The following is a 13,531-nucleotide window of genomic DNA, read 5'->3' as shown; positions in this document are numbered from 1 at the left end:
GGAATCAGAAATACAGCCCAGCCCATCCCAGCTCCTCTAATCTCTGAGCACCAGCTGGAATGCAAGGGCATTGATTTCCTGCTCAATTCCCAAACACAACACACACTGATTCCCTGGGCTGCCAAAAGACACAGGAGCCGTTACCGTGAAAGTGATGTGTTTCTGCCAGTGCTGGAAAAGGGCAGGAAAGATGGAGAAAAAGCTCCCTGGAGAAGGAGAAATTACAGGCTAGAAGGCTTCTCCTTCTAGCAAACAAACAAACAAATAAACAAACAAAATATGAAAGTGTTACCCACTCCAGTGTCTAAAGCACTTGGATGCAGTGAAGGGATGTTTGGCAGGGAAGCAGCCCTTGTGCTGAGCATTGGCTCTATGGATCTAAGGCAGGGATCTATGGAAGTCTGCCTGAAGGTCCCTCAGGAGCCCCCATTCTCCAGGCTAAAGCTCCCTCAGCACCTCCTCCCTGGCCTTGTGCTGCACCCCCTTGCCCAGCTCCCCTGTCCTTCTGTGCACACGCTGCAGCCCCTCCATGACTTTCTGCTTCCCAGGGCCCACAGCTGCACACAGCACTCCAGCAGTGGCCGCAGTGCTGCCCAGCACAGGCCACGCTCACTGCCCTGCTCCTGCTGCCCCACTGCTGCTGGCACAGCCACCGTGCCCTTGGCCTTCTTGGCCCCCTGGCCCCACGCTGCCTCATCTGCAGCTGCTCACGGCCGCCAGCCCTGCGTCCTTTGGGCCCACGCAGTTCCCCAGCCACAAAGGTGCCCATTGCACTTCAGATACAGCAGGCACCATTGCAAAATGGCCTTCCTTTTCTACCACCTCATGTTCCAAGTAGATATCATAAAATTTGATAGGAATAGGATTCTAAGTCACTCTGTTTAAATTAAAATTATCTAATTCAACTGTACAGCAAAACGGTCTTAATTAAATTTTTCCTATCTGCTGTCTGCAAGCATTGTTCTCTTTTCAAAACTAGGTTTTAGTTCTTCAAACTCTGAGAAGGAAATTTAAAAATATCTATAGCTGCCTTTGTTACTTTTGTTTCAGGCATGGAAATGGATTTCTTTCAGCCTTCCTTGCATGCTCTCTACACTCTACTGCTACTGGCCAAGCTCCCAGCTTGCTCTACAATTCCTAAACACCAGGAACATGAAATGTTCCTTTCTCACTCACCTCAGGATCTTTAGCACTGCTGAATACACGCTTCAGGTGACTTGTAGTGGGAAGGGAAAATGAACCAGATGCTGTCAGAAAACTGCCTGGCCCTCTGAATCCAACAGAACAAGTCAACCCAAACAGGTACGATTTCCCGTTTCACAACATCCCTCCAGGAGACACATTCCATTCACACAGCCAGCAAGGGATCAGGACAATATTCTTGGCTGTTCCTACACTTCAGCCTGTTTAGCCAGTAAATGAATACAAAGATGATCAAGAAAATGCAAATTGTCCTTTAACACTCAATGCTCCTGTTCTACCAAAGACATAAAACAGCTTCTGAAATCCTCTCCTTCAGGTACTCTTTTTTTTTTCCAATCAGATACATGCACTAATTCTCAATAACTTGCAGGAAACAGTTGCCCAGAAAAGCTTCCCAAAATTCCCCTGAGCTGTGGCAGTTCTGTTGTGGAAGAGCACAGCAGCACCTCTAGGGTTCAGGAGCAGACACTCACTGCTTTAGAGTTTGCACTTCCTTTCAAAGGGAATAACTATTTTTGCACTCAGTAAAAGGTTTTTAAGTTAGACAGTCAAATCCTTTAATGACAAAATTTAAAAAGAAATAAGCTTTCTCTGAATTCTGGGAACAACTGCAGAGTTTTTAGAAGGCCTTCCCTGAAGCTCTGCCAGTCTGCATTTTCAAAGCTGTCTTGCTTGTCCCAGCAACCTGAGGAAATGACAGACTCTGCTGCCACAGACACCCCTGTGGAGGGAACGGATGCCCTGCAGGTTCCCCTGTAAATGCTGCTCCTGTGGCTACAGACACCCCCTTTTTAGCTGAACCTCTTGACGGGAGCTTTACCAAACCACTGGTACTCTAATGCTCTTTCTGTTTCAAAATCAGAAACTCAGCCACCAAGAAAGAGCAGGAAGACATCCAAAAGCCAGGTTAGGATACACCCTTACCGAAGTAGAATGGAAAACTCTACTTACGAACAAAGTGTGCAACGTAATATGCGGAAAAACAAACACCATAGGCAGCAAAAGCTGCTGTGGCCAGATGGTGGATCATTGTCCCAGTGCTGCGCAACTTTTCTCCAACACTAGAAAAACAAGTGCCCTGTCAGAGTGCAGCTGCCCACTGACCAATGCTCAAACCAGGAGGGTTCTCCTGATGCGAGCAAGGCCTAGGGCTGCTCTGACACTCAGGCCTTCCGTGCACCAAGACAACCTTCTGATGCCACTATGACGATGTGGAAACCATGCCCTGACATCACAAAGCAAACGCTCCATGTTGGTCTGTGAATTTATGCAAAGCAATAACCAACCTTCCCTACAGCAAACACAAAAGAGCCTGGGAAGTTCTCATCTGTCACCAAGCAGCACAAAATCCCCTCATGGGCCAAACCCTGTTGTTCAGGGGATCCAAGAGGAACTCCAGGAGTGCCCCAAGCACCTACAGCCTGTACCCCAGCTGAGCACTCAGATGGGACACAAGCAAAGGAAACCAGACTAAGAAAATGGCCCACAGCATTGCACATGTGAGAAATGACTCTCACTTTTAACATTTTAGAGGTTTAGTAAACCTTAACAAATGACTGAATAAGGAAAATTGCAGCATTGGGAGTCTCTGTGACTAGCAGCCACGTGCTTATCTACAAAAAGGACGCTCTGCCTTTTATACCCTTAGCTCCTCCAAAAGTTTTGTCAGTCAACTCTTTCTCTGCTGCCCATTGGTGGAGATTACTTTCTTGCATCCTGACTGGAGGTCAGGTGTTGTTACACCCTGCCTGCTGGTCACGAGCCAGCCCTCCCCAAATGCCCTGACTACCAAGGCTATTACAAGGGGGACGGGAAAGAGGACTATGGGAGGATATATTACAATACCATCACTACACATTTGAACATCCACATAACATCTACTTCTTAATTGTCAGAGCCAACCATTGCATTACTCGTCCAGAACACACAGAACCAGGAGAGAAGCCACTGTTGGCATCACAGCTGAAATCCTTCCTAACAAATCTCCCCACATATTTGCACCTTTATTGGACATACCCAGGGCTCCGGTGCGGGTACATCTCTGCCTTTCTTCCCCTGTGGCAGCAGTCGAACTGGAAGCATCTGCCCGCCAGCAGCAGCTGCTCCAAGCTGGGAACGCCACTGGCGGTGCTGATTTCCAGAGGCTTCTGTGTGCCAGGGGAAGCCAAGGCAGGAGCGGGTTGAACGGTGCTGGCGCTGCTGCTGCTCTGTGCCAGAGAGCCCCGGCTGGGCAGGGCACGGTGCCCACTGCGCTGCGGGCTCCTTCTCCTGCCACAGCTGGGCACACCTGGCAACAAGGCATGACAACTTGTGGGCAAGCCAAGGGGTTTCTGGGGCTGCACGGCTCTGCACACACCCAGCACACCTGCAGCACAGAATTTTAACCCTCAAACAGGTAAACCAAAGGGAAACAGGTGGAAAAGATTTCATTTCAACCATTCTTTATGCTTCAATAGGAATGACCAAAATGAAAGTTACCAAGCAGGGCCCGATCCACACTGCCAGCTCAGTGTGAGAAAAGAGGCATTACTTTTTTTCAGTGCTGGGTGTGTGAGGAATCACTTTCCTGAAACATGCACACCCACGTGTTAGTATCCATGGAATTAAGACATTACTTTCATTACTTTTATTCATTACTTTGCTCAAACTCACAGGCTAAACATTCTCAGAAAGTATTTGACATGTTAAAATCCCTTCCCCAAAATTACTTACATTTAGAGTAGGGGTCTCTTGAGGGTCTCTGGGGGTCATATGGTGAATATCCCATTCCTCAAATTCTACTCCCATGGTTAAGAGCCTTCTTCTCCTTGAATGCATTGCAGCTACCTCCTCAGTAGGCCCACTGTCTTTATTCTCAAGGCTAAGCCATCCACTTGCACACATTAACCACTGCTGTGAGAGAAGTTACGACTAAGCACTGCCTGTAAAAGCTTAACAAATTCACAATTTGTTGCACATCAACACTTCCCCAACATCTCTCGTTCCTTCTCTGGGAACCAAACACAAGCATTTTGTGATCACTGAGCCCAAGGCCACCTCCAGCCCTCCTGTCACCCAGCAGCCCTTCTCTCCTCACAAACAGCAGGCCCAGCAGTGCCTTCCCTCACTGGCTCAGCCACCAGCTGTGTCAGGAGTTCTCTGTCACACACTCCAGGAACATCCTGGACTGTTTGCTCTCCGCTGCACTCTGTTGCCAGCAGACATCCCCACCCTGTTCCATGCCCCTTGCAGAACCCTGCACCTGCTGTCCATGGGCACCTGGAAGAGGAGGCACTCACGGCAGAGATGCACCAGCGGCCCTGGGCAGGAACCAAAACCCTCTGGCGGCACAGCTGCTGGCCTGGGTCTGGCACAGCTCTGCACGCCCCACTCCTCACGGGCTCTGGGCTGGAAATGCAATTGCACTTTCTGCCTCATGGAGAAATACCAGGGCTGCACACACAACGGCCAGCAGGCCACATCCCAAAGGCACTGCAGCATGGATTGAGAAGGAAGAAGACCCTTCCCCAATTCCTAACCATACCAAAACCCCCATCATTGGGACTTTTAATCTTCTGAATGTAGAGTTGATTCACAGGGTGACAAGGGAAGCTTCCAATAGAGTTGAAGTTTGGTAGAGTATTTTTTCTGAGTCCTACTCAGACTGTTGATTTGAAAATTTATTTCAAAATATTTTTTTAAAAGGCTGTCCAGTCATACGGTTTTGTTCTAATACTAAAATGGCTAGATGAAATGTACTGGCATTTTAATTACATCCAAACTGATTAGTCTGTAAAAGCTTTCCTGCAGAATAGCCACTGAACAAGAAATGAAAATCTGTGGACTGTTGACTTTGCAAATTTCTGCTAAACTTATCAGACAATGAGGCATTTTTAGTTAGACCATAGAGCAAATAAATTCCTATGGATTACTTGATTTGGATAAACCTGTTAATTTCAAATTAAAACTGCCAGCACATACTAAGTGGAAATCTGAATACTCACTTCTATGAGCTCTGAATTATTAGATAGTCGTTGTTTGCCATGTTAACAAAAATTATCATTCTGGCTATTTTTTTTACTTACAGCCAGCTCTTCAACACTCTTTGTAACATCGGAAAGAGAGTTTGTAGCAATGTGAACCATGGGTTGTTGGAGCATTGCAGAAGGCTCCTATGCCAGCACTAAATGTTCACATTTACCATGGCATCACTTCTTGCCTTTAATTCCAAGCTACAGCTCAGTTCCTGCAGTATAGATTCACACTTGTAGTCTGTATTTGCAGCTGGTTCTTACTTTCCTGTCCAGAAAAAAATCATGCTTGGATCTCAAATCAAAATAAAACGAGGAGAGAGTCAGGTTCTGGATAGGTATAGCAAGAACTAAGACATTTTTTCGCAAATATGTTGTAAAGTTGTTTGTACATGCTGCAAAAACGGCAGATTAAAGACTTGCACTCTAACTTGCAAGCTGAGCTTTGCCTGTTCTTTCTGGACTGATTTCTTGAGGCCAGACACTGAACCTAATCAGTAAGAAAATCAAAACCACAGGAGTAGTTTGGAGAATATTGTAAATCATTCTGTCATGATGCTTTTTGCCTACAAGTTCTGGCCATCATCCGATTGGAGTAATTAGAGGAGATGGAAGCCATCACACTGTGCCTGTGCACACAATTCCTTCCCAGGAGTAATCCATGAAGCAATGCTGACAAATCCACACCAGCAGCTGCTGCCACACAGTCATGAAGCAGATAATTTGTATTTCTGCCACACTTGGACAGCTGAAGATGCCTCTGCTGAGCTAATTTTAGTGACTGCCCACCACAGATGAGACCTTGTGGTCAGTCTCCAGCAAGTCAGGGCAGTTAATATTCTGCCTAAATGAAGTAAGTATAGCAATACATAGACCATGGGGTCTGAGGAAAGCCAGCAGCTGTGGGAGATTTAATTTGTTTCCGTATCTTTCTTTTTACTAATTTATTGCAGTCAATTAGTTAAAGAATGGAAACTTTTGGCATACCATTGGCTGGAAGGTTGGTCAGTCTTCCATTCATGACTCCTCTGAAAGCATCACCCCAGTGTTTTTATCAGTAGCTCTTCCATCATCATGGCTCACACAGCATTTCCTGCAGCTCTTCCTGGAGTCAGGGAAAGGCACCAGGAGAAGGGGGAGAAAGCTGTGTGCAGAGACTGTGTCAGCTGAAGACACATTTGTTTCCTCTGATTTGACTGAATGGCTGCAGGAACCTTGCTGGCACTGCTGGCGGGGTGGCCTTTTGCAGGGCTGGGCAGAGTCTGGGGCCCAGGATCCCTCCTCTTGGTGGGACAGTAGGGTGAGCAGCCCCTGTCCCAGGCAGGAGCAGAGGTTCTGTGGCTCTGCCCTGGGCACAGGGACCTGCCACTGCCATGAGCTCCTGCCGCGGCTCCTCTGGGGCAGCTCCTGCTCTGCAGTGATGATGGGCGCAGCTGGGGGTGGCTGCAATGGAGGGTGGCTTCCAGTGGGCTCTGTTGGTCTGCCACACTGGAGCCAGCAGAACTTCTGGAAGGAGTCTCCTCTTGTGAGCTGCTGGAGCTGGAGCTGGCACTGGCCACAGCGCCGCTGTGTTCATCCCTGACAGGAGCAGAGCACAGCAGCCTCTGGGCCTCCTTGCTGCACGATGGCAGTGAGGAGTCCATGGACCAGAGGTTCAGTATGTGTGACTCAGTTTCCTGATAAACTGTGCTGAGAAAACCCTGCATCCCTCCTGACAGATCTAAGACACTCCAAGAAATCTGTTGGCACATTGGGAACTCAGAATTGTTTCCATTTTGAACAATTGTCTTATGAGTGCTTTTGATTGTTTTTGTCATTTTGTGTTGATTCAGTTGATCCTTCAGAGAAGCTTTCCTAATAATATAAAACACAAGGAAGACCCTGGGGGGGCATTGCCTGGTCCATGGAGACACAAGAAACTTCCCTCAAAGAGCTGTTAGACCCCATTGGCTACTTCCCCTGTTCCTGGGTCTGTTCCTGTGTTCCTGAGCCACACCTTCCCTATTCCTGATCGGCCCCCTTATCTTTGTACTGCCCCGAGATCAGGGTCAGCCCCCGGGCCCCTGTGGAGACAAAGTGAGACCCTCTGTGTGTGGGTGCTGGGACCTGAACATCTCCCTGCACAGCTGAATAAAACATCTGTGGAGATTAAGCAAAGGTCCTTTTTGCTTCTTTACCCTGGGCTATGCTAGCAGCAATTCAGACTGCTCCAGAGGAGAAGCTGCAGTACTGGCACCAAGATTTTGGCAACTTGACCATAGGCACAGAGGGCGTGCAGGATGCTGCTCTATGAATTCCTTAACCAGCCATCTCTGGTGCTGGCATATTCCCTCCAGCTTCTGCTGCAGCCAGGGCCACCTTTGGTCCAGCAGATGACATTGTTATTTGAAAAATTCGGCCCACACCTTGGGCAGGAGGCCATCCACAGGCTCTGGTCCTGCAGCCCCCTGCTCAGCTGGGGACAGTGTTTCCTGTGGGGAAGATGGAACAGCCATCACAGGGTCTTGGGGGCTGTTTTCAGCAAGGCTCTCTCCCTGCTGGACTCTAGCAATTGTTTGGGGGAGCTGATGGCACATTGTATGTAGTCCTGTTCATCCTACTCAGAAAACATGACAGCTTCTATCATTCTTCTGCAGAGTGGGCACGATGGATTTCTCTTTGCCCGCTGCAGGATGCAGCCCAGGCAGAACTGGTGGTGACAGGGCAGAGAAAAATTCACATCCTTCTTAGTGACCTGGCAGGTGGGGCAGCTCCATTCTGTCCCCATGGCCATGTCTGTCTGTCGCAGCAGCAGGGAAGAGCTGAGGACCATGAGCTGCTCTCATTTGCAATCTTGCTTGGCCAGAGCCCAAGCTCGAGCCAGAGTGCTCCAGGCTCTGTCAGTGCCCAAACAGAAGCAGAAAGGGATGTGGTGTCACAACCCATTCCTTGGTGAAGGAGGTCCATAGCAGCCTCAAGAGGCACCTCAGACACTCAACAGTCAAGGCAGTAACATATGGACAGGACACAGATGGCAGCTCATGGCTGGGAGAGCATTCGTAGATATATCCAAGGACAAATTTCCCAGGAACTCTCCATAGCTCTGGGATCTGCCCATCAGCTCTGTCAGAAGCTGCAGCAGAACAACCGAAGTCCAAAAAAGCAGCTTCCAGACACTTTCCCTACCATCCTGCCTGAGTAGCCGGGTTGCTTGCTGCAAAACACTCCTTTTCTCCTCTTCCCCAATGCCCTGTGGACACTTGCAGCCAAAATGAAAAGCTCCTGGCCCTCTGTGTGATGTGATAGTACAGTTTTTATATTTCCATGCTGGGATGAAAGAAAGCTGTGCTGTGAGTCAGGAGAGGCCAGGACCCACTTGGCCTTCCTGCAGGCTGAGAGGGTCCCAGCAGACATCCTGCTGCATTTTTGGGGAATGTGTGAGGGGGAGTGGAGGGGGTGACAGAGAGGCCGAGATCATAGAGTGGAAACTCAGCTCCAGAGAGCCAGTGCAGACTCTCCCTGCTGAATGCCTGCTGGGGCTGGCAAAGAAGGAAAATGCCCCAATAACAGCCCGGTGGCACTGTGCCTCAGGGACAGGTACAGGGAGGTGACAACAAACAGCAGCATGGCCCGGTCTCACAGCTCCTAGGAAGCAGTGACAGAGGGGCCTCATGTGCCAGAGATTTCAGAAAGGCTGTCTTCTCAAAAGGCCACTCTGAAACCCCTCTCTTTGCCTCTTGGGTTTGTGAATGCTTTTGACAGCCACAGCATCCTGGGGCAACGCGTTCCACGATTTCATTAAGCACTCCTTGAAAAGCACGTCCCATTGTTCAACTGAGCTGCCAGCCTGGTCATTTCAGAGGGTGCTGCCTTGGTGGAGAGAAAAATCAATCGTCTGCCTTTCAGGGAGCTGAAGGAGAACGGACTCTTCACCATCCAACATCTGGCTGGGTCCCATTCAGAGCTCCTGCTTTGTAGACTTGGTGAGGTTTGCTTGGCAGTTACCAGCGAGGTGAGAACATTGTTTGGAATTGTCCCCCATACTTCATACATAGTGTGTACAGTAGGTATGTGCTTGCTCATCTCCATGTGTGCTCAGGGTCAGCCTTCATTTCTGGTTTTAGACCTGAGATTTCTAATGTCTGTCAGCTATCTGTAGGATCTTTGGGTCCATGCAGCTGTATTTACTGGCAGGTCGGGCATCTGACTCTCATCTTTGAGTGTGGTGCCTTTATAATGCAATGTGCAAATGCAGAAACTGAGACACTAATGACGTTATTTGCCAGAGTCCCAATCTCTGCCCAAGCTGTAATTGAACACTGCAAATTATTCTGTAGACCTGAGCCTGTGTTTTCTGTTTCCTGGCTGAGTGCTTCAACTGCTGGTGTTGCTTTTTTGAACAGGAGCATCTGACTCATTTATCTTTATGACTTGTGCCTTTAGGATTTGAAAGCTGCTCTTGCTTTAATTTTCTAGTAAAAGGGCCTAAAATCAAAGCTGTGGACATTTTAGAAGGGTTAAGTTGAACACTTAATGAAATTTTTATTTTAGGCCTGCAGTGAGCAGGTCTGAGGCCAGAAATTGGTGCCAGAGTAAGTGCCTTTCTGTGCTTGTGCTCTCCTGCTCTTCCTGTACTTGTATGTTCCTCTGGACCCAGTGGGATGTGTTGTCATTTTCTGGGACTTCTGTTGAAGGCAACTGGTTTTCTTTCCAAGGTGATTCTTATGTTTCCCCTCATGGTTTCCCCAGGTGACCAACCTCCGTTCCAAGGTGTCCTGCTCTGCCATTGTCACTCTGGGAGAGGTCTTTGTGACCTTGAAGAAGGACATGGACTCTGAGGTGGATGAGGTTGCTTGCTCTGGTCCTTCTCCAGATGGTGTCCAGCTCCCCAGAATTTGTTCAGAAAGCAGCCAGTCAGAGCCTGGGGATCATGGTGGAGAATGTGACTCCTGCACGAGCAATGACTGCTCTCATGGACATGGGAGTCAAGTAGGTTCTTCTTCTTTTAGTGATATTCTTCACCTTCGTGTGTGTGGGAGGGAGAAGGGATGAGACGGCGAATGGGAATGGTGGGAGGGAAGGGTCCTGTATCCTGCATCTTCTGTGGACTCAGTGACTTGATTCTGTGACCAGCCTCACTTCTCTCCTCTTGTCACCTATTTCAGCCCATTAGTTCTCAGAATCACAGAAGTGTAGAATATGGGGAGTTGGAAGGGGCCCATCAGGACCATCGAGTCCAGCTCCTGGCCTTGCCCAGAACAGCCCAAGGGTCACACCAAGTGCCTGAGATTGTTGTCCAAATGCTCCTTCAACCCTGTCGGGCTTGGTGCTGTGACCACTGCCCTGGGGAGCCTGTTCCAGTGCCCAGCCACCCTCTGGGTGAAAAACCCTTTTTCCTGATGTCCAAACTAAAGCTCCTCTGACTCAGCTTCCTGCTGCTTCCTGGAGTTCTCCCAGTCTGTCAGATTTTCCTAGATGTGGTGATCAGTGGGGAAGTGAAAGTGCCTGAGAAGGCCAAGGATAGAGCCTTGTGCTTTTGTGGGCAGAGGGTCAATTGCAATTGCAGCTGTGAGCAGTGTTTGGTATTTCACAGCGCTAACCACAGAGGCCCTGGGAAAACCATGTCTCCTCATGATGCCATTACCTTAAGAAATGAAGAGGGTCCTTGCTGGGGCGTGGAGCACATGGGGGACAATCTGCTGGGTGTGGCACAGCCTGCACAGCAGGTGCAGCTCCTGCCAAAGGAGTCTTGTATGACTGTACTGGCCTTAGAGCTCTACTTTCTATTCAAAGTGATGTTTCATGTTAGCCTTGAGATGATGAATCACTTTACAGGCACCTTCACAGGCTGACTGCCATGGGACAGTTGGAGCAAATGCTGCCTTAAATGTTGGTGCTGGGCCTGATAGTTCCCAAGAGACGCTCTCTAGAACAGGACAGCCTGCCTAAACTGCCTGCCAACCTTTCCTCAGCTTTGCAATAGGGTAAAAGATTCAGATGGATCTGTTGCCAAGCCCCACAGAAGAAACAGGCTGCATTGCTGGATATTCTGCAACTTCACCGGCCACAATGCGTTTTCTCTGCATTTGTTGTTTTCCAAAGTTCTGCAGATTTGGGGGTAAATGGGTGGAAAGAGCCTCAATCCTGCTGCAGCTCTGTGTACTGGGTGCCCTCTGATGGGTCAGCATCAATTGTCCTTAATTTCTAAATTATTCATTTGTCATCTATTTCTTTAATCTTTCTCAGAGTAAATACTGTGAAAGAAACTGAGTATCAGAGCAGGGAGACTGAATTCTCCCTCTTCCGTGCAGGCAGGCCTTGTGTACAATGCTAACTTTGTGTTTAGCTGAGGACAGAACCTTCTGCAGGTGTCTGAAGGTGCAGGGAGAGCCCAGGCTCCTTCCCCCAGCAAGGGCAGGGAGCAGCTCTGGCCAAGGCCGGCGCTGCTGCTGCTCCTTGTCCCTGTGCCCAGGGTTTGCTCTCTCCTCCCCAGCAGCCGCCCCGCCCCGGTGCGCGAGTGTGCGGCCCAGCTCCTCCTGTCCCTGATGGAGAGAATTGGAGTCACCCAGCTCGCAGGCACACCCAGGGCTGAGAGGCTGCCACACGTGGCAGGGAAGCTTGCTCAGGACTGCCACAAGGACACAAGGTAATGATCTTCATTTCACCTCCCAAATCAGGAAAACCGTTTTGTGTCTGGCTGTAAAGGTGAAACCACACAAGAGTGGAAACTAAAGGGAATATGAAATTACCTCACGGTGTGAATAAGGGTCATAGAATCATGGAATATGCTGAGTTGGAAGGGACCCATCAGGGTCATCGAGTCCAGCTCCTGGCCATGTGCAGGAAACCCTTAGAGTCACCCCATGTGCTTGAGATCATTGTCCAAACTCTTCTTGAGCTCTGTCAGCCTTGGCGCTGTGACCACTGCTCTGGGCTGCCTGGGCAAATGGCTGTGCTGGTGTCCTGGTTTAGGGCAAATTTGTTAAAGAATCTGCAAAGGAGGGCCCCTCCAGGAAGCAAACCCACACGGGCCCTCCTCCCCAACTGGTTCGGGAAGAATTCCTCGGAGAGAGGTGGAAAGAACCTGTTTATTTGACAGACACAGCACCCCCCAGCACACAAAATGAACAATACCAGATGACACCGCTCTGAGAAAGATGACAAAATCAGAAAGTCTCTTTCGGGGGGGGTTGCTCTGTTCTCAGTCGCTCCGGCACTGGGCAGCTGCTGCAGGCCAAACGGTGCAAACCCTCAGTGTTCCCAGGTCCCAGTCTGGAGCAGGTTTGAGATGGTCACAGAAACAGGAGAGGAGAAACAGTCCAGGAAGGAATTTGGACTCTTTAGCTAGAACTAGCTTATAAGCAGAGGCCAAAGCAGAGCAGAAGCGAGAGCAGAAAAGAGAGCAAGCAAAGCAGCAAGCTGAAAGCAAGAAGCTAAAACAGCCCTATGTACTGCCCGTCTCTGTGTCCCTGATAAGAGAAACCCAAACAAAACTTCCACACTTCAGAGCAAGTCTTAAAGGCACAGAACAGATGAATGGGGATACAAGCATCATAACGTCACCCCAGGACATTCCACCCCTTATCCCCATATCATCAACATACTACCACACATCATGCATTATTCATACAAAATTTCCATCTGTTCCCCCAAAATTTACAAACAATACCCATCATGACTTCATCACATCCCCACACTGGACCACTGAATCCAGGCCCTATACTACAGAGCTGCAGGATTCCCCCTTTTCACTTTAGTCACTTAAAGCTCCATCTTCCACTTGCCCAGACCTTCAACACTTACACATTTCCTTCAATCTCATGTCTGTATGGTTTAATGTACAGACAATGGCAGTAACATCCAATGAACAGTGATACTGCACATCATTCTTACCCCACGATCAGATCTCCCTGAGGTGCACATCGTGTTGTTCCATCTCTTTGCATTATCCACCACGTGCAACCTGGTCCCTGAGCAAAGACAACCCCACAAATGGGTTTGTCTGTACTCGAGGCAGAATTGATCCACACAGTCTTCCCTAACAAACCTCTGATATGTACCACTGGGACTTTGTCTCCTTCTATTACATTCAGGGACTCAGACTGGGCAGGACCTGCTCGGTTGGTGGAACCTCGGGTGTTAACTAAGCAGGTGGCCTTTGCTAAATGCTGCTCCCAATTTTTGAAAGATCCCCCACCCAAAGCTTTCAACTGGGTTTTTAGTAGTCCATTGTACCTCTCCACTTTTCCTGCAGCTGGTGCATGGTAGGGGATATGGTACACCCACTCAATGCCATGTTCCCTGGCCCAGGTGTTGATAAGGCTGTTCTTGAAATGAGT

This window comes from Melozone crissalis, unplaced genomic scaffold, assembly GCF_028551555.1.
Source record: "Melozone crissalis strain CALT ecotype California unplaced genomic scaffold, PUWL_Pcris_2 ptg000099l_1, whole genome shotgun sequence".
In the NCBI taxonomy this organism is placed as follows: Eukaryota; Metazoa; Chordata; class Aves; order Passeriformes; family Passerellidae; genus Melozone; species Melozone crissalis.
Note: the sequence above shows the minus strand (reverse complement) of the source record.